This window comes from Megascapheus bottae, chromosome 17, assembly GCF_031878675.1.
Source record: "Megascapheus bottae isolate mThoBot1 chromosome 17, mThoBot2.hap1, whole genome shotgun sequence".
In the NCBI taxonomy this organism is placed as follows: domain Eukaryota; kingdom Metazoa; phylum Chordata; class Mammalia; order Rodentia; family Geomyidae; genus Megascapheus; species Megascapheus bottae.
The window spans coordinates 15,779,649-15,798,611 of record NC_143525.1 but is presented as its reverse complement, the minus strand read 5'-3'; the positions used below and the strand labels follow the sequence as shown (position 1 = coordinate 15,798,611).

The 18,963-nt window shown below is 44.2% G+C and overlaps 1 protein-coding gene and 1 long non-coding RNA gene across 4 annotated transcripts in view; one reads left to right on the top strand and one right to left on the bottom strand.

Annotated features, from left to right (window-relative positions):
- The window catches only part of Tex2 (testis expressed 2), an 87,875-nt gene extending 78,328 nt beyond the window's left edge, over nt 1-9,547 (bottom strand). Inside the window, exon 1 of one of the 3 annotated variants that reach the window (XM_090349936.1) lies at nt 9,452-9,547. The gene's annotated coding sequence lies outside the window, so the exon portion shown is untranslated. The remainder of the gene's footprint in view (nt 1-9,451) is intronic. The other 2 variants (XM_090349935.1, XM_090349933.1) reach the window with 2 other exon arrangements.
- A 3,064-nt stretch (nt 9,548-12,611) lies between these two features.
- LOC150051160 (uncharacterized) lies at nt 12,612-18,267 on the top strand. Its single transcript, XR_016538285.1, has 3 exons — nt 12,612-12,890; nt 16,249-16,339; nt 17,668-18,267. It is a non-coding gene; the product is annotated as an uncharacterized LOC150051160 (long non-coding RNA).
- Nucleotides 18,268-18,963: the final 696 nt, after the last annotated feature.

Sequence of the window (18,963 nt, the reverse complement as noted above, 5' to 3'; positions counted from 1 at the left end):
CCTGAGCCCAAGCCCAGGACCGGCAAAAAACAAAACAAAACAAAACAAAATCCTTAAAAAACATCATTTGAAGGGGCGGGAGTTTGGCCTAGTGGTAGAGTGCTTGCCTAGCATGCACAAAGACCTGGGTTCCGTTCCTCGGTACCACATACATACAAAAAAGCCGGAAGTGGTGCTGAGGCTCAAGTGGTAGAGTGCTAGCTTTGAGAAGTCCAAGGACAGTGCTCAGGCCCTGAGCCCAAGCCCAGTACTGGCAAAAAAAAAAAAAAAAAAAAAAAAAAAAATCATTTGAAAATAATCTACAAAAAAGGAACTATAATTTTATCAGCCTTTATAATGACTACCTTATTTTTCACATGTGCTTTACATGCTTTTTAATACAGCTGATCTCTGATAAGCATACAGATTAACTGATGAGCTTTAAAGTACTCAAGTTTTGGGGTTTTTTTTTTGGGGGGGGGGTCGGTCATGAGGCTTGAACTTGGCCTGGGCACTGTCCCTGTGCTCTACAGCTCAAGGCTATTGCCCTGCCCTTGAGCCAAGCTCCACTTCCTGTTTTCTAGAGGTTAATTAAGAGTCTCGGGTCCTTGGGGGTCCTTTTGCTTCGGCTGGCTATGAACCTTGATCCTGAGATATCAGCCTCCTGAGTAGCTAGAATTACAGGCGTGAGCCACCACACCAGGTGGGGTGGGGGGTGTTGTTTTTGCTTTTGTTTTGTTTTGTTGCCAGTCCTGGGACTTAAATTCATGGCCTGGGCACTGTCCTTGGACACTTTTGCTCAAGCCTAGTGCTCTGCCACTTGAGCCACTTCCAACTTTTTCAAGTAGGTACTGAGGAATCGACCCTAGGGCTTCATGCATGCTAGGCAAGCACTCTTCCATAGGTTACACTCCTAGCCCTAATGTACTCTAGTTTTTATGCCTATTTTTCCTAAGTGGGTCTTCTAAGAAATGTTCATTTCAGATTCTAAATTTCACCTAACACCAGCCCTATAATTACATAGCACACAGGACTTCTTTTTTTTTTTTTTTGGTCTATGATCACATCTACCATATGATTTTTAGTACAAAAACAAATTTGTACTGAGAGAAAATTCACTAAGCTTAGATATAAAACTATCTTGAACAATACTAGCTAAATGTTGATAATTACTGAAATTGAATGATATATACATAAGGTCCATTATATCATTTTTACTTCTGTGCATCTAAAAAAAGGTTTTGAGATTATTTTAAAACCTAATATAGGGGCCAGGAGTTTGGCCTAGTGGTAAAGTGCTTGCCTAGCATTTATGAAGACCCAGGTTTGACTCAGTTTCACATACACAGAAAAAGCTGAAGTGATGCTGTGGCTCAAGTGGTAGAGGTAAGAAAGCCCAAGGACAGTGCTCAGGCCCTGAGTTCAACAGAGCTAGCAAAACCAACAACAAAAACAAAATTTAAAAGAAACGAATGTAATTACATACAAATCTGACCATGTCTGGGATAATCATAAACTTGAATATGAATGGGTTCACATTATTTTAGTACTGAGCAGCATCCTAAGCCAGGCCAAAGAATCAAGGCAACTGACCTGTTCATGAAGTTTTCCCCAGTGTAATTAAATGCCAAGATATAGTTGTCTTCCTGCATATGAAACCACTGCTCCAGATATTGTCAATAGATAGGGTTTAGGCTGGTACTACACACAGTAACTCAGAGTCAACACATCTCATCACCTACAAAGCCACTGGTGGTGTGTGTGTGTGTGTGTGTGTGTGTGTGTGTCCATTGTGGGGCTTGAACTCTGGACCTGGGTGCTGTTTGTGAGCTCTTCAGCTCACAAGGCTTCAAGGCTAGGGCTCTACTACTTTGAGCCACAGTGCCACTTCCCATTCTCGTAGTTAACTGGAGATAAAAGAGTCTTAACTTTCCAGCATGAGCCACTAGCACCCAGCCTTTTTTGTTGTTGTTGTTAGGTATTGTGGCTTGGATTTAGGACTTGTGCAATTGCTCAGCATTTTTGTTTTCAGCAACAAATCAAAAAATCAGATATTATGATCAAATATGTTTTATCCCAGAGATGCAAGGCTGGTTCAACATGATAATTTATGAGCATAATGCATCATGACCAGTACTACCTCTTATATTTGATCACCTTTCTTTCTTACAGATGGCACTTCACCACTTGAGTCATGCCTCCAGCCTAGCCTTTTATTGGTCAATAGGAGATGGGTCTTATGGGATTTTGTGCCTGAACTGGTTCTGAAACTGAACCCTGTCTGCCTCTGCCTTTGTCTCCTTAGTGGTTACTTGAAAGTATAAGCCATCAGAACCTGACTCTGGTTCCACTCAACCAAAAATCAAAACAAAACAAAACAAAAGACAACCATTCAGAGTTGGGCAACTGATACCTTCACGGTTAAGAATCTCCCCAAGGTCACTCAAGGAGCCTAGATCCTGTTCCTTGTGTCTCTTTCCCCCTATCCTACTATGCTGCTCTTCCCCACCTTCACCTCTGCAGCTACAGGACCCACAGGCTGCCTTCTTTGCAATGCTCTTCCCGACACTATTAGCTGATGACTCCCTTCCTTAGTCTTCCCCGGTAACATGTATCAGTTGGCTTATTTATTGTCTAGTCTAGACAAGGTGCTGTGTACAGGCAGAGACCACACATTTTTTTTTTTTTTAAATCAGTCCTGGGCTTGGGCTCAGGGCCTGAGCACTGTCCTTGGACTTTCTCAAGGGTAGAGCTCTACCACTTGAGCTTTAGCATCACTTCTGGGTTTTTTTCTATGTATGTGTTACCAAGGAATCGCCCCGAATCTGTGCATGCTAGGCAAGCACTTTAACCACTAGGCCAAACTCCTGGCCCCAGTAATGGAACTCTTATAAGCTGGATAGTGTGACTCTGAAAGGTTACTTTCAGAAACAATCCAAATTGGGGGGGGGGGGGCTTTTGATCTCACATTCCTATAGAATCATTTGACAGGTTAGCTCCTCTTGCCCTGTACCATTCTCAACTGTGAGACTAAGCCTTAGTTCCAATAATAGTTTTGAAGAGAAGGCCCTTAGAACCAATATTTCAGGCAACCCAACAAAGGTTAACTCATTGCTTCAAAGCACCTACGTTTCCTGGCCTATGAGCTTCCACAGGAACAGGCACATTCCTTCTCTCAGTAGTCCATTCACGGCATATTGACCCAGCCAATGGCTTTTGTTCACTAAAGAAAAAACATTTCTTTCAAGGACTGAAGTCTCCTGCACCTACCACAAAAGTTATTCTTTAGGCTTAGCCAAGTCCCCTCAGTTGACTCAAAATTTAAAAGGTGTTAGTATATAATAATAGACTTGAAAAGTGTGATCTCAAAGAAACAGGGGACTTTTTTTTTTTTTTTTTGCCTAAATCGTGAGAGCTTCAGGCTTGCTGTGTAATGCAGTCTACCATTTGAGCTATGTATTCCCTTCTTGTTTGTTTCTTGTGCTAGTCCTGGGAATTGAACCTAGAGCCTGCGCTTTTTCATTCAAGGCTAGCATTCTACCACTTGACCCATAGCTCCATTCTCAGGCTTTTTAGAGTTTAATTGGAAGTAAGAGTCTCACAAACTTTCCTGCCTAGGCTGGCTTTGAACCATGATCCTTAGATCTCAGCCTTTTGAGTAGCTAAGACTACAGGCATGAGCCATTGGTGAATGGCATCTCCTCCTTTATTTTAAATAGTATCTCACTTACTTTCCCTGAACAGGCCTGGAACTCTTGTCTCTGCCTCTCAAATAGTGGAAGTTACAGATATGTACCACCACTCAGCTTCACTCCTTTTTGGTCTAGGAAATCTCACAAGAGTAGTGTGTGGCTTGAGAAGGTTACAAAATAAAGCAGAAGAGCTAAGGATGTACATAACCATGATAGGACATGGCCTATAGTACACTGCTACAAAAATCAGGAAGGACCCACCTGAAACAACCATAAAACTCATACTACGCCTGATGCCAGACTCAATCTGAATCCAGCCCAGGCAATTATCATCAATTAATCAACAAGAAGCTGGAAGTAGAAGCATGGCTCAAGTAGTAGTCAGTCATGAGAGAGAGAAAAAAAAAAAAACAGTGTGAAGCCCTGAGAGCAACAGAAGTCTGAGAGTTAGCTCTATATACCCTTCACCTTGTCATGTGATAAACCTAGTTTCCTCATCTTAAGCTAAGATTCATATAAGGTGGAGGATGCAGTTCAGTGACTGAGTGCTTGCTTTGCAATGCGTCCATCCCCCCACCCCCAGCACTGCCAAAAGCATATATATAAAGTTCATAACACTATGGTACCCAATGAAGCTTAGAAGTAGTGGCACTACCTCGCACATACCTCCATATAGCTACTCATACTGTTATCATCTGCTTCCCTAAGCACTATCACGAACATGCAAATGATAGGCTAAAAGTCCTAAATGAAGTCATTTCCTGTAACCATTTAGTATTTCATATCCTTAGATGTATAAGCTCAATCTATGTGAATGTGTGGAAGTGGCTCAGTGTGATGAGATAACGTGCACAGGAACCTGGAGAGCACAGGTGAGCCCAGGCCTCCAGGCATCAAGTCCAGGGTTCTCTCTGCCTCTACTGACAACCAAAGCCTTCTGTACTTTGAGACCTCCATGCACCTTCTGTACATGACCTCTCATGGAAGTGTCACAAAATGCAAACAAGCACTATAAGGAGAAATCTGAAAGGAGCAATACAAAATCTTAACAGAAGTCACTTTAAAATTCCCATGTAAGAATATTCACCATCAGCACAAGTTTTTAGTATTTTAATACTGATATTCGTCTTAAACTTGGGCTCTAAAGCTGACAAGACCTTAATGAACAACAAGCAGGACAAAGGGAGCTGTCTATCCATGGCTCATTAGCTCTTGAAGTTAATGCTTCTCTTGGGGACAAGAGTCAGCCATAGGACAGTGCTCCAGGCAAACTAGAAACTCATCCTCTAGTCCACAGATCATGGATTACTGTCTAGGCTCCAAGAGACAAAGCTTATGAAATACTCCCCAGAGCCGCCTACAGTTAACCGCTCAGTCTGTCATTTGACAACAGCAGTTGTTGACAAGGTGTTCTGTAAATCAGAGCCATGAGTGACCTCATTTAATCCCCACAATTACATATATATATACTTATATATTTATATATGCTACAAACCAGCCAACCTCAGATCACTGACTAGATGATACTACTGTTTATGTACCAAAATAAGGAAACCACTGCATACTATGTCACACTCGCAGTTTATAGGTTGGGATTTTGTTGTTGTTGCTTTGTTCTAGTCCTGGGACCTGAACTCAAAGCCTGGGAGCTATCCCTGATCTTTTTTTAGGGCTCAAGACTAGTGTTCTACCACTTAAGCCACAGCTCCACCTCAGGCTTTTTGTTGTTGTTGTTGGTGGTGGTGGTGGTGGTGGTTGTGGTGCTTAAACTCTGGGCCTGGGTGTTGTCCTGAGCTCTTTAGCTCAAGGCTATTACTCTACCGCTGGAGCTATACTTCTCACCTCGGGCTTTTTGGTGGTTAACTGGAGATAAAACTCTGGCAGGCTTTCCTACCCCGGCTGGCTTCAAACCATAATCTTCAGATCTCAGTTTCCTGAGTAGCTAGAATTGTAGATGTGGTGGGCACCTGGTTATCTTGGCGTTGTAGAATATTGTGCCCACTTTGTTCAGAAACAAAGGGATTTACTCAAGGTAACAGCTGCTGAATAAAAGCACTAGGATTCAGATCTAGTCAATATGGTCACCTTTGAATGGCAGTAAGCACAGACTTCCCAAGGGCCACAAGGATTACCTGAAAACTGTACCTGGAGGAGAGGGAGGACACCAGCTAACTTGTCTCCACCACATGGGCAATGTAGCTCATTAATGAAAAATTCTGTGAACATCTCTGAATCTGATTTGTCATAGATGCCAAGTGGACATTTGGCTAAGTTACCTCTCATGAACTCCATCCTACTCTCAGGAAAAGTAACATGTTCAATGGGAAGAAAAGAACACATTTTGGAATAAGAAAGCTGTAAACTTAAATCCCCTTCTACATTTAATCAGGATGTTACCCTAGACAAGTAACTGAACAAGCCTGGGCCCCAGTTTCCCCTTTGATAAAGACATGTATCTCCACCACCCTCAGACATTGCTGTGGAATGGGAGAGGACACAAATGGTAGGACACAGTCCCTTCTTTTCTGCTAATCACCTTCTGCTCTGGGATGGAATCAAAGATCCAATATTCCTATGACCTTAACAATTTCCAAGTGGGAACCCTCAGAACATATTAAGGATTAGATAGAAGAAAAAAAGCCTGGTAATAATATCCAGGGAAGGAAAATTAACCATAGGCACTTGGAAGTCAGGGACAGTGTGTTCCTTTAAACAATTTCCTAACTTTTGAATAAATGAATTGAATAAAAGAACAGGCATTTATCATTAAAAGATATTGGCTAGAACTAGAGGCATGACTCAAGTGGGTTAAGAGTGCCAGCCGGGAGCAGGGAAAGCCCAGAAAGAGTTCCCAAAGTCCTGAGTTCAACCTGCAGAACCACCACTAAATGAGTCTCTTGGATTTTCTTGCCCAGGCTAGCTTCAAATCTCACAATCCTCAGATCTCAGACTGCCAAGTAGCTAGGATTATAGGTGTGAGCCATTGGGACCCAGTGGATAAAAAGACTTCTTTTGTTTCACTTTGTTTTGCCAGTCCTGGTGCTTGAACTCAGGGCTTGGGCACTGTCTTTGAACTTTCTCAAGGCTAACACTCTACCACTTAAGCCACCTTTGGCTTTTTCTGTATATGTGGGACTGGAGAATTGAACCTGGAGCTTCATGCCTGCTAGGCAAGCACTCTACCACTAAGCCACACTTCTGGCCCCAGATTAAAAAAAAAAAAAGGTTTATTCTGAGCCTAACATACAAAACTGGTCTTTGCAAAGTTGGATGTCAGTGGCTCGCAACTGTAATACTAACTATTTAGCAGGTTGATTTCTGAGGAAAGCAGTTCGAAGAATGGGCAGGAAAGTCTACAGAGTTATCTTCAGTTAACTATCAAAAAGAAGCTGGTAGTAGAGTTGTGGCTCAAGTGATAGAGCACTAGGCTTGAGTAAAAAAAGCTCAGGGACAGTGCCTAGGCCCTAAATTTAAGCCCCAGAACCAGCACCAAAAAGCAAACTTATCTTTCCAAATTTGGTTTGATACCAAAGTAATCTACAATAAGAATAATTTTTCCACCACTCCCCTCTGTTTTTACATTAAGTAACATTCTGTTCACTTCCTCCCCTTTCTTTTCTTCTTCCTTCCCAACCCCCCTTTCTTGTATTAAGAGCTTCAGAAACTTGGCAGCTTTTGATTGGAAGGAAAGCCAGTCCTCTAGAAACAATTTCTTCCCCCTTTTTATCTACCACTATATCTACAATGCTTGGCACCTCCAAGCACACCACATTCTCACTAAAATCTTGTTTGATAAATATTTCTTGACTCCAGGCAATTTCTCTTTGTCCCTAACATCCAGTATAGCTATTCTATACCAAAAGCTTGTTCTTCCCTGATGCTGCTTCAAGCATTCTGCTGCATTCTCGCATCTCAACCTCTAATAATAAGCAGCATACATGCCATTTGTTAGGCTCAATAATCACTCACATAATGACATTCTATTCCCTCTCCAAACTTCCAGCACTTAACCCAAATCACTCCCTAACTTTTCCTTCCCCCTCAGAAAGCCTAGCCCTTGGATTACTTGTCAATGGACTCAGCTACCACACGGCTCTGATCTAAATCTATCTGTCCATCTTCCTCATCTCAGGTACATCTTTTCCTGATGATAAAGGTGCTCTGGATGCAGCTCACCCCTTGCCCACTATATCCTGCTTTCCAGTCTTCACTGTCACTACTAGAAGGAGCTTAAGGAATCTGAAAGACCCAGCAAAAACCTGACTCCACCAGTACCACCTCAGGAAGCTTATTGGTTTTCCACAAATGCAGATCAACTATCAATTTATCAAGGAATCTGAAAGAAGATGAAACAGTTTAAGGATTGAGGAACAAACTAATAGAAATGGCAGTTTCACACTCCTGTGTTAAGGTTCCCCCGAAATCACAAACCTAGACTCTAACTGTTCCTACCCCAGAAGTCAATGACCACTTGTCCCTCCAGTCTCCTCTTAATTACCAAACCTCTTCTCAGCAGCTTATCCCTGGACCCTGAAGCCACTGTTCTTTATCTGTAGATGAGAATCAAGATAGTAAAAGGCATATTTCTTCCAATTCAGAACAGTGCCTAGACTTCAAACAAGCATACAGCATTCCCTGCATTCTAGGAGTCCACATTTCCCCTTCAACTCTTAAAAAAAAAAATGTCCATTCTCCGTAAGTGGCACACACACACACACACACAAACAGGGGCCGGGGGTTTGGCCTAGTGGTTGAGTGCTTGCCTATAGCAGGCAGGAAGATCTGGGTTCAATTCCTCGGTACCACATACATAGAAACAAGCCAGAAGTGGAGCTGAGGCTCAAGTGGTAGAGCTCTACTCTTGAGAAAGTCCAAGGACGGTGCTCAGGCCCTGAGCTCAAGCCTAGGACTGGCAAAAATAAAAATAATAAAAAAAAAAAACCCTAATGACCGAGTATTCCACCGCTCTAGAGGAAGACAGCGAGGGTGCTAACAGACTTTTGCCCTTACATTTGATGGCTGCCCTGTAACCCTAACAACTGATGATTTCAAGCATCCATCCACCCCAGGGAAAGGCTAAGTTTTCAATGGGGCAAACTCCCATGCACCAACCGAATCCCGCGCGGGTGGCAACGGGTGGTGCAATGGAAGCCGGCTGTTCCGTTCCTCCTCGGGTCCCAGCGTTCGGACAGCCGCCGGCACCGTCACACCTCGGCGTTAGGCCTCGGGCCCAAAGTCACCTGTTAACCTTCCGATCCCCCGGGGTCTGGGCACGCCTCCGCCTCCCTCGGGAAGCACCCCAGCCACCTCCGGGCCGCCCGCGTCCGTCAGGAGTTACAGGAAAACAAACCAGGCACACGCCGCGGCTGACAGACCCGAGGGAAAGTAACTGCGGTTCTCTACTTCCGAGCATTTCGCGACGTGGGTGAGGGGAGCGGCAGGAACCCGGGGTTACCGTGCACACAAGTGCCGCCTCCCGGCCCCGGGGGTCCAACGCGACCCCCAGGTCCGCAGGCTCACGACGGCCGGTGGGCACCTCGTATCCGGGTCCGGTCCAATTCGACCCCCGAGAAGGGAGAAGCTGGCCTGAGACGTCGCGGCCCGGCGCCGCCGTCCTCGCCAGAGCCAGGGCAGCGAGGCGGGGAGCCAACCGCGCCCCGGCCGCGCCAACGGCCGCGGTACCCGCCGGTTCCCGAGACCTGTGGAGACGACCGGCCCGGGACCGGGCCTTCCCCGTGGGCTTCGACCACAACCATCCTTCCCGGCCCTGGAGCGCTCACCCCGAATCCGCCGGTTGCTTCATGGTACTGCGCCGGCGCCCGAACTCGGCGGTCGCCGCGACTCCGGCTTCAGCCTCCGCTCCTGCTCGAGCTCCGGTCGCGGTCCCACCGCCCGCCCGCCCTCGGGCAACGGCTGCCCCGCCCCGCCGCGGGACCCGCCCCGCGCCCGCGACAGCGGCCGCCAATCAGCGAGCGACGAGGGCGGAGCCAGCCGCGCGCCAGGCAAGACCAATCGAGCCCCTACCGCGCGCCGGGGAGCCGCCGGGGAAATGGGCGAGCTATTAATCGGGACTGTTAAAGGGACAGATGACCTCGGGATTAGAGAAGGGCGGGGGTCGACCACGGGAGTTGGAGAGTGTCATCTAAGAGAGCTGGGGTGGGAGGTGTAAAGGGTTCTTTCTCTTAGTGTGATTGCAACGCTTTCCCCAGCTTTTTGCGTTTTTAAGGTTTTTCTTGCATCCTGGCAACTAGTGCCTCTGAAGGAAACTCAGGCCACAAGAATCAGGGATATCTTGCTAGGCTGGGCAAATGCAGTCGAATTTGGGGTTTCAGTTGCTTTGAGATTGGCTTTTTTGCTTTTCTTATTGAGGCAAGGTGTCACTATATAGTATAAGCTAGGATTGAATATCCTCCTGTCTCTGTTTTCTCACCATTGAGATTACATGGGGCCATGGCCCATTGGAATTTAGGGTTTTAGAGGGTTGTCAGACATTTCTGTCTATCCCCGTCCAGTTACAGAAATTGGCTTAGAAAAGCAAAATCCCAGGCAAAAGGGATAGTTCGGTGGCAGAGCATTTGTCTAGCATGAAAGTAGACTCTGGGATCCCCAACACACACACACACACACACACACACACACACACACACACACACACACACAGCAAATCCACCTGTCCAGCAAATCCAATCTCCAAAATGATAAAATAATTGTTGCTAGTTTTTATAGCTCAATTTAAAGAGACCATTATCGGAGGCCCAGAGAGAGGAAATAACTTCTAGAAACCCATATTCACCTATGATGATTTTCCTGTCATAGAGCATTGTACCATTAACCTGTGAACCTGGGTTGACAGGCAGTTCTGGCACAGGACTGGTCCACTGTGAGAATTCCCTCTGCTTATCTGCATTGCCTTCTACCTCAATAGATCCCAAACAGCAGCATCAACATCTTAGAAAATTTTAACAAGCAGACTTCAAAGTCCCACAGGGAAGTCTCCAATTGATTGGATTTGGATAGGCCTGGGGAAATTAGCATTCATATTACAACACCCCTGGCCCAGATGATTCTGATAAGCTGCTCTGAAAACTCCAAGGTGTGTATTCTAAGTCCATCCTAGACACAAAATTCAAGTTCAGTTGTCAAAAAGATAAATCCAGAATCCTTTTTTATCCTCAAAATTCGTAATGTCGTTGAGAGTCTTGCTAGTAAGCTAGAGATCACCTGCTGAGAAATAAAACAATTTCCTGAAGGATTCATATGAACTGAATTAAGAAGGGTACCTGGCTTAGAAGCAACAGCTGAAAACTCGGAAGTCCCTAAGGCTAAGAACTTAAGGAAGTCAGTGTTGTTCTCTGACTAATAAGTAAGACGTAACACAATACCTATATATCTTAATGGCAAACACAGCCTTGCTCATCCTCATCACTAGGCCAAGTGACACATTGCACTATCATGAAGCCTGGCTCATCCTCTTGGCCACATTCCCTTCCTTGTCCCAGTGTCCCAGACACCTGTGTGACCACACATCCCTGCCCTGGATTTGGAGGTTATCCTCTTCCAACCTAAACCCCTCCAGCATAGCCTTCCAGCTCTTTGAATGGTCTCTATATAATACCCATGTTATGCTGTGATAGCTGATGGGCACAACTGCACAGAGACTGGTTGATCTCATCAGAATTGAGTAGCAGATATCTCTGGGTGGCAGATATCCCTGCCTGGCATCACTACTTGCCTCCATGGCTATCCCCAAACAAAATGGAATTCTTGTCCAAACAGGAGAGGGTTCCATATATGGATATCTGGAAATGTAACTTGAAGGGATGGTTAGAGTTGATCTAGATGGGGTAGGTAAAAAGAGAATGACCCTGGTTATGACACTGATGGAGGTGTAATGTACTCAAAAATTTTTATGTTGAGCCGGGAGTGTGGTCTAGTTGTAGAGTGCTTGCCTAGCATGCATGAAACCCTGGGTTCAATTCTTTGCTGCCATATATACAAAATAAAGCTGGAAGTGGTGCTGTGGCTCAAGTGGTAGAGCGATAGCCTTGAGAAAGCTCAGGGACAGTGCCCAGGCCCTGAGCTCAAGCCCCAGAACTGGTAAAAACCAAAATTAAAAAATTGGTATGTTGAATTAAAATGCCCTGTATACCTACTCAAAATAAAAAATATATAAATAAATCAATTTTAAAAATAAATTAGGCAACACACACACACACACACACACACACACACACAAGAATATCTGGAAACATATACCAAGGGCAGTTATCAATGCCAGCTTGAAGACAATCTCCAATCCCATTAGGAGGATTGGGAAGAAGGAAGTAGCCCTGGTGCTAGACCCCTGCAAACACCTTGAAAGCTGACAATATACCTCTCAGAGTGCTTCTTGCCACCCTCCTTGCCCATACCCAAATATTCAATTAAATAACAAAGCATCAACATGGCCTCAAACTAGAGCAAGAAGAACCTGAATAAACATTTAAAGGGAGACCTTTTTTTTTTAAGTATGGATTTAGATGCTTTGAAAAATAAGCAAGCCAGGCACTGGTAGCTCACCCCTATAATCCTACCTACTCAGGGGGTTGAGATCTAAGGACCAAAACCAGCTATGGCAGGAAAGTCCCAGCCAGGACAGGAAAGTCTATGAGACTCTTTTATCTCCAATTTGCCATCAGAAAACCAGAAGTAGAGATGTGTCTCAAAGTGGTAAAGTGCTAGCCTTAAGCAAAAGAGCTTAGTATCAGTGTCTGAGTTCTGAGTTCGAGCCCCATGAGCAACAAAAGAAGAAAAATAACATAACAGTACTAATGCAGCCTACCTATTAAAAGGTTGATACATATATACTGTGCCACGTCCTTTGCACAAAGCAATTCTTTGAAACCTTGCTATGATTGTGTGGTAGTTATGATTGTTATTTTCTCCATGTTGCAGGTGTGGACACTGAAGCTCACAGAGAATTGGCGATGTGTCTAAGATAGCAGGGCTAGTTAAAGAAAGAACCCACATTCACAATCCTAAGGATGAGGTTTCTCCTAACTGCTCTACTTCCATGCCTGCCAAAATGCCGCCTTGTTGCCAGACACAGGATAGATGCCTTCAAAATAGCAAAGAAGCAAATACCACAAATGTTTACCAAAAGGAAATACAGTATAGAAGTATGGCTTTGGATTAATGGTCTCGCTGCTCATACCATCTACTTGATCTTTATTTGAACAAGTTAATATATCTTTTTGAGAGTCAGATTGCTAATGCTGTCCCCTTGGACTGGCATGAAAGTCAAATGAATCAAAAAATGTATGTGAGAGCTCTATAGTCATGGCTCAATTTCATTTGAAATGTTCGATGGTTCAATTTTATATTCTGTTATTTATTTATTTTGCTACTGGGGATTGAAACCAGGGCCTCACACTTCCTTGGAAACTGCTCTCTCACTTGAGTCACCTTCCCTAGCACTTGATTTACAAGGTCTTCCATTTTGATGGCATGATTATGACAGGCATTTAATAGAAATTACACTTCAAATTTTTCTATTCTTCTAGACATGCAATATGATACTTAGTGCTGTGCTGAGGCTGTGGGTTGGCGTTTCCAGACAATCACTGCACCATGTGAGAAAGCAACCTGTTTTCTCCAAGTGTTGTACAGCTATAGGTATAGTCAATTAACTTTGAAATTATTTATAATGTGTAAGTTGTTATCCAGTAATGAAGCTACAGGTACTTTGAATTTGCAAATGAAAGGAATTATTTCAGAACTTGGTATCTGATTTATTGTTGTGGCCTAAAACAAAGGTCAGAGACAATGAGGCTAAATTCAAATATCAACTAAGACTCCTCCCTTTGTCCCCCAAATACCTGCTGAACATGCGCAGTATATACACATTCTATATGTTCTAGCCACTATGGGGCCTTAAGTCATTAAAACAAAATCTAAACCTAAGATATAACTCTGGCTGCTTCCTCTAGCTTCACCCCTTCCCTCAACCCAGGGTCTTACAACCCACACTTCAGCTGTCCCTTAAGCTTCCATAGGCTCTTCTGTCTGCCAGTCCTGGGGCTTGAACTCAGGGCCTGGGCACTGTCCCTGGGCTTTCTTAAGGTTAGCACTCTACCACTTGAGCCACAGCACCACTTCTAGCTTTTTCTATGTATGTGGTACCAAGGAATTGAACCCAAGTCTTTGTGCATGCTAGGCAAGAACTCTACTACTAGGCCAACCTCCTGGCTCATAATTTCTTTAGAGTTAGGTATCAAGAGATCTTCAGAATCTGAGGCAAAAGCAAAGTAGATGAGGTTAGAAGCGCTAAGGCTCCCTAGAGCCAGGCTGAAGAAAAGAGCTAAGAAAAAAGAAAAATTTGAAGCTGAGTAGGAGAGGACTGATGGATCAGGGCCCGAGGAGGTCCAGGGGCTTGGGAAGTCACCTGGAACAAGAAGACACCTTCTCTTCCTCAATGTGGATATGGAGGGTGTGGATGAGTGCTGATTCATTCATAGGTGGAGGACAGGAAACAGGAAACTTAGGCCTGGTAGCTTCTAGGTTTTAGCCTGTAAGAAGGAAGGAAAGTCATGCCTTGAGAATGGGTAACCAAGGGGCTTTGTGTGGAAACAGTGACAAATTGGAAGGGAGCTTCCAGAAGAGAAGGGGATTGCAGGACAGCCCCAGGAGACATGTTTTTGAGGCAGCGTCAGGGCTTTAAGGTTGCATGGATGGCTCCAGCGCCCAGAATCAGAGGTTAACAGGGTCAAGAACAAGAAATACTGGACCAACGATGGTTTAAGTGATTCATCCAGGCTTCTAATTCAGATGGAGAAAGAAGGAAACCCAGGGAGGGGTTCCAAGGAGTGAACAAAAGATGAATAACAAAACAAAACAGACTTTGTGGACATTCAGACATAAGGGAGGGCAAGACTGTCATCAGTAACTAATCCTGAGTGGTGACAAGGTTAAGTGTAGCCACAGAAGTGGACTTTCTAAAGATGCTAAATTCTAACCCCTGTTCCTTGTTTTCTCTAAGGAGAATTATTTGAGACCTGACAGACACACTACTTTCTTTTCTTTTCTTTTTGTTGTTGTTGATCATGGGGCTTGAACTCTGGTCCTGGGCACTGTCCCTGAGCTCATCAGCTCAAGGCTACCACCTACCTCTTGAGCAACAGCACCACTTCTGGTTTTCTGGTGGTTAATTGGAGATAAGAGTCTCACGGTCGTTAGTGTCTGGGCTGGCTTTGAACCACCATCCTCAGATCTCAGCCTCCTGAGTAGCTAGGGTTACAGGCATGAGCCACCGCACCAGCCTCTTTTTATTTTGGCAGCCCTGGGGCTTGAACTCAGGGCCTGAGCACTGTACTTGGACTTTCTTCAAGACTAGCGCCCTACCACTTGAACCACAACACCACTTACGGCATTTTTCTGTGTATGTGGTACCAAGGAATTGAACCTGGGATTTCATACATGCTAGGCAAGCACTCTACCACTAGGCTATGCTCCTAGCCCAAAACCCAGTACTTTCTATTTACTCATTATCAGATGGAACTGATTCTCCAAGATTGGGGGGGCACAGGGAGAAGGAGTGCTTGGATGGAGTTATGTAAGATATGAATTTTCTTTCATGTTATGTTCTTTTAGGAAGGAAGTATTGGGCTTTGAGGCTATTTTGACCTGGGCTCAGAGACCTTGGAGAACCTCTTCCAAGTGCCTGTTGTCTAATCTATAAGTGGTGAGCCTTCACATTCTATGCCATCATAAAGATTAGCTGTGTTGCTTCTTTTTTGTTGTTGCTGTTGTGTTTTGTTTTTGTTCTAAGACTGCCCATTCACTCTTTAATACTTGCTTTTGCTCAGTCTGGAGTTCTACCACCTGCGCCTACAACCCCAAGGTTAGCTGTATATGCAGTGCTCAGTAGAGCATGTTTACATAATTGAAGCCAGTAGTTGCTATCGTTTCTTCCCTGGAGAAAATGACCAGCTATGCATGTGATCCATGCAGAAAGAGAATGGAACAATGTGCTTAAGCCTCAAAGACAGAAGAAAAAGGAGAAAAAGTGGTTCAAATTGGAGGTCTGGCTTGGGTGGTAGAGTGCCAGCCATGAGCAAAAGCAGCAAGGGTCAGAAAGCGAGTTTGAGTCTTAAGGAGGGAGAGGGAGGAGGAGAGAAGGAAAGGAGAGAGGGAGAGAAAAAAGGGAGAAAGGAAGAGAGAGTCACATTTTTATGGCTATGGGAAACCAAAAGAATCTAATTATTCGAACAACCAGTCCACTTTTATCTAGTGTATAGCATCAGTTTCAAATATTCTTTTATTCGATTATATAAACTCATCTTGGAAAGACAGTCACTTTAACCTTGAACTAGAAAAAAATGACATTATAGATCAATTTTCACAGGAATATTGGGGCTGGAAATGTAGCTTAGTGGTAGAACTTCTGACTAGCATTTATGAAGCTCTGGGTTCCATCCTCAGCACATCAATCAATCAATCAAGGGAAAATTAGCAGCTCTTCTCATCCCCTTACATCAGAAACATATCCTCTTTCCCCCCAGGAAGCTCATCTTTTAACACCTCACCTATGTTTGCACAGGAGAGCTAATTAACAGTGACGTGGCTTTTGGAAGATCCACACAGTGAAAGTATCATAAATACCACTCAGCAGAAGAGGAACCAAATCACAGGTGGAGAACTCTACCCCCTCCTCTAACCCCCCAACAACCATCTGTCCACCACAGCAGGAAATGGTTTAGGTTTTTCAGTTTATGAACGTTATAGGCAATCCTTTTAGAATACTTTTTAAATGTAGAAGGAAGAAAACATTCATTTTCTTCCAAGGTTTCATAATTGCCCGCATTTTATATTTTCCTTTGTTCTTTTAAAGCATAGTTTTACATAGCCATTGTCAGATTTATAATGTTGTATTCTCTATTTAAAATTTAATATACTACCACAGGAGCAGCAACATAGCATAAGACAAAGGAGAGGCTTGGCTTGGAGTCAGAAGGGTCTGAGGATTAACTTTTGTTCTATCACTTGCCATCTGGCTTTAGGTATATAACTTGCAGCATATGTATGTATGTATGTATGTATGTATGTATGTATGTATGTATTGTTCCAACTGGGAGTTGGGACCTGGGGACTTGTGGGGTTTTGGGGGGGGAGGGTCAGTTGTGGGGTTTGAACGCAGGGCCTGGGCACACTGTCCATGAGTTTTTTCTCTTAAGGACAGCACTCTACCACTATGAGCCACAGCATCACTTCTAGTTTTCTGGTAGTTGATTGGAGATAAGTGATAAGAGTCTCATGGACTTTCCTGTCTTGGCTAGCTATGAACCTCAATCTTCATATCTCACCCTCCTGAGTAGCTAGGATTACAGGTGTGAGCAACTGCTTTAACACCCCCCCCCCACACACACAGCAACTTGTGGTCTTATTTAGCCCCCACCTCTCTCTCCTAGCATTCTAATACTTGATCCACATCTCCACTCTCCACTTCTGGCTTTTTAAAGGATTAGAGAAAAGTCTCTAGGATTTGTCCTTAAATTGTGATCCTCAAATCTCAGCCTCCTGAGTAGGTAAAATCATAGGCATGAGCTACTGGTACCCAGCCCAATAACTTTAAAATTAGCTTAACTTAAAAACTTTCTAAAGCTTAAAAGCTTTCTTAAAAATGTTTTAAAGCTTAGCCTGACTTGCCTTCAGTGTAATAAAATAATAGATCCATCCATTCTGTGCCAATAGTTTTCTGTATGGTCTTCCAGACAGATACAAGCTCCATGACTGATCTTTCTAAATTTCTCAGTTTAGTTCTGATGACTCACAGATGGCCAAAATGGTAAAAAAAAAAAAACTCTTGGCCATTTTTTTCATCCACACATAATGTCTGATTGTCCACTCTTTAGATTCTTGGGCTGACCTTGTGTCAGCTGACAGGCAGCTTCCAAGATGGTCCCCAGTGACCCTTTCTTCCTGATCATTCTTATCCTTTCATATTTTTTTTTCTCACCAGGAACAAGGACTAGTCTATGTGACAAATAGAGGATGACAGAGGTGACAATGTATGACTTCTGCCATGGTCTCTTGGATCACTAACGCTGAAGGAAATGACAGCCATGTTGTGAGGATACTCAAGCAGCCTTTGGAGAGGCCCAAAGGCAGCCTGAGGCCTCCTGTCCACACAAAGCACCATCAGCCAACTGCATGAGCAAACTACCTTGGGAATGGGACCTCCAGCCCCAGGGAAGCCTTTAGATAAACATAGCCCTGATTGACATTTTCACTACAAATCTTATGAGACATCCCAAATCAGAACTGCTCAGAAAAGCTATTCCACAGTTCCTGGCTCACAGAAGTAGTGAGAGACAAACGCTATTGCCATTTTAAACCATTTTAAATCTTCTGTTGGTTATGCAACAGAAGATAACTAAGATACCCCCTAGCTGGCTTTGGCCAATAGATAAGGCAGACGTGATATTTTGGGACCTCTGGGCCCAGGCCTTAGCAGGACTAAAGCTTTCTTCCTGGTTTACAACTGGCATCATGTTAAGATACCAAGCCATATGGAGAAACCACACATGGACAGCAGGCAGGCCCTGAGTTCAAGTCCCACATCTGACAAAAAATGAAATAAAATAAAATGGAAGACATGAAATGTCCCAGCTTCAATGATTGTGTGTGTGTGTGTGTGTGTGTGTGTGTGTGTGTGTGTGTGTGTGCGTGCGTGTGCGTGTGCGTGTGCGCACGCGCTCGCATGTAAACGCCAGTACTACTGCTTGACCTCAGAGCCTGGACACTGTCCCTGAGCCTCTTTGTGTTCAAGGCTAGCACTCTACCATTTTGAGCCACAGCTTCACTGCTGATGTTTGAGTAGCTAATTGGAGATAAGAGTCTCACGGGGACTTCTCTGCCTATGCTGGCTTTGAACCGCTATCCTCAGAACTCAGCCTCCTGAATAGCTAGGGTTACAGGCATAAGCCACGAGCACCTGGCTGTGTCTTCCATCTTATATTTCCACATTCCTTTATTGTGAATGCTTACTGGCTACTCACCCTAAATTCTCACTTACAAGTCGACTCTGGTGTCTACAGCATCTCTGTTCCTCACCCCATGCCAGATCCTCTTCTTTCTCTTGTGGCACCTGCTTCCAGTGAAGCTCTCCTGGTGATAACTCGGCAAGAAGACAGAAGGGGAGGCCTTCCATCTTGCAGGTGGCACCTGTTCTGATTAGCCAGAGTAAATTGGAAACATTCCCAGAAAGTCTTAAAGAAACATAGACAAAGGTGAGACACATGCTGTGTTTACTTCC